The sequence below is a fragment of the Austrofundulus limnaeus genome, unplaced genomic scaffold (genome assembly GCF_001266775.1).
Source record: "Austrofundulus limnaeus strain Quisiro unplaced genomic scaffold, Austrofundulus_limnaeus-1.0 Scaffold16, whole genome shotgun sequence".
Classification (NCBI taxonomy): Eukaryota; Metazoa; Chordata; class Actinopteri; order Cyprinodontiformes; family Rivulidae; genus Austrofundulus; species Austrofundulus limnaeus.
Genome location: NW_013952418.1, coordinates 3,146,607 through 3,149,106, shown reverse-complemented (window position 1 = coordinate 3,149,106; position 2,500 = coordinate 3,146,607). Strand labels below are relative to the sequence as shown.

General features: G+C 38.8%; 1 protein-coding gene across 1 annotated transcript in view; it reads left to right on the top strand.

Moving 5' to 3' along the window:
* gpc6a (glypican 6a) overlaps window positions 1–2,500 on the top strand; it is a 194,344-nt gene that overhangs the window by 108,531 nt on the left and 83,313 nt on the right. The window lies entirely within an intron of this gene.

Below are 2,500 nucleotides of genomic sequence, written 5' to 3'. Positions count from 1 at the left end.
AACCTCCAGAAATAGAATCATTGTTTCATCTGAAACCAGATTCATGTCAACTCAGAATTGTGTCTAATCAAATGAAAAGTGTCAGTGGAAATATTCCATATGATAACTAAACTCCCATAGAGATGTAAACAATTTACAACACAAACCAGCAGAGGACTTGCAGCGATGAAATTGACAGCCAGCAGGCTACTTTAATGACCTTCTTACAAGGCGCTGTGTGATGTCAGGGACAGATTGCAAATGGTAAAAAAAAAAAAAGGTTTATTTGCTCTGTTTCTTGGTGCCAAGCAACAGTGAAAACTAATCAACATTTTTTTTTCCTTTTTTATTTTTTTACTGTACTTCTTTTTTTATACCTCAGCTTTATCAGATCACTTCCCATTTTTCTTTTCTGTATGCTGATGTGTACTCACAGGTGGTGGAAAACTAAATCAAAGACAAAGTGAAACGTTATAAACAGATTAAACAGAAAAATGTGGTCGGATGTAGAATCACTGCAGAGCCTCAGACGTTCCCTGAAAGCTACAAAAGCCACAGATATGGTTTTTGTTCTTAACTTCCTTTTGTCTTTTTTCCCTTTTTTATTAGTGCTATATCAGTTTTATTTACTTTGTAACAACACATACAGACAAAGGTTAAATGGTAAAAATGTTAGAAGAAAGTAAATAACACAGAGGGTAAATAAACTGGTGACCTGTCTGAGGTGTACCTAATGATCTTAGAGAGAGAATCAGCTTCCCCCAATTCTGCACAGAAAACAGGCAAGTAGGGATCTCTGCAGCACATAGGGGAAGTTTATTAGCTGTGTGGACGGAGTTTGACCTAACTGATTGGCGGATTGATTTGTCTTGTGGAGCAAGTTAAAAGATGAAGTAAAATTATTGAAAACATGTAAATATAATTTATTGACTTCAGTTGGGTGGGATTAGCACCTTCCTATCTCAAGTTATGACTAAAATTAATATTTATATTTAAAGGTGCTTTCTGGCTGTTTCGACCGAGCTACACATCCCCCTAGGGGTGCAACGATACAGAAAATTCACGATTCGGTTCGGTTCAATACTTTAGTCTCACGGTTCAATATTTTTTCGATACAAAAAAAAGAGAAATTTCCATGCCCTTTTTAATTTGTAATTTATTCAAATTAATTATGAACATTTGTTTAACCTCAAAATACAGTTATTAAATTAAATGTTGCTGAAACCGCAAGTTTTTCAGTGGATCTGCACTCGACAGTGCAGCCTAGGTGGAGTAGTCGAACACAGATCCACTGATCCTTCAACACAGAGCATCTTCAGAAGACAAGCAGTTAAAATAAAATTAAAAACATCTGTATTGTTCGATACAAGTGTGTATTGAACGGTTCAATATGGGCACATGTATTGTCGCACCGCTAACGTCCCCCTAGCTGCCCGGCATTCATCCAACCAAATTGTTGTCGCTTCTTCAAACCCAACCCAAAACTGTCCATCTGATCAATTGCAACTTTGACAAACACCTCCCACACACCAAAAAAATCCCACTTTGTGACTGCAGAGAGCCCCGTCTCGAAAAAGGGTAAAAAAAATGGATAAATGGACAGATGGTATCGATATTTATTATGACAATAAGTTATAATTTATACATGGTATTTGTGCCTACGTGTAGACAGTTAGATCCATTGCACCACAATTTTTATTGCCTCAAACTAATGTTTGTGAATGGTAGGTCACATTTTACCCATGTATAAATTCCTATAGAAAATATTTGTAGAGTACTTCACGTACAGTTAATCATTCTTTTCTCCACACTCACATGCACTGTACACCAGCGGTCTCTGGTGTGTTGGACACAGACTAAAGTCAAGCATGAATACAGTGGCTGACAGGCCAATTATCAGATGTACTCTCTGTTCTGCATCTCCACCTCTGACAGGAAACAGATGTGAGAGTCCTGTCACTTTCACTAGAGTGGATGCAGTGACATGGACCAACAACAAAAGGCCAGCTTTCACCAGGAATTGAGACAGACAGACTTGTAAAGCTTGTATCGTGGTGCAGTTTATCTTGTCACATTTCAAGTTTTGGAATATTCTGTGATATAGGAGTGCCAACAGCTGACTCCCCTGCTTTTGGAAGATTTAAAGTGGGGGTGTTGTGTATTTTCCAGGCACATAGCTCAAGTCTATACCACAGTCGAGCAAATATGTTACCCTCAGTTGTTCTGAAAAAGCTGTATAAATCAAAAATAAATGTGACTTTGTATCATAGCCTGTCTAAATGCCTTGATATTGGCCTCTGTATTTTTGAGATCCTCCTTCCATTTCTGACACTCCCACTTCAGCACGACTTCACAACAATGCTTTGGGGAAGTAGGACAGGAGCTCAGCTGCAGACTGAGCTCCAGGGAGGAGCTTTGGGTAAATGGGCAGAGCGTTTTACCAGCAGTCGTTTAGGGCAGCTCCACATGGCTACCACAGGAGATTCCAGGATTTGTCAAACATACAGGTGCTGGTCATAAA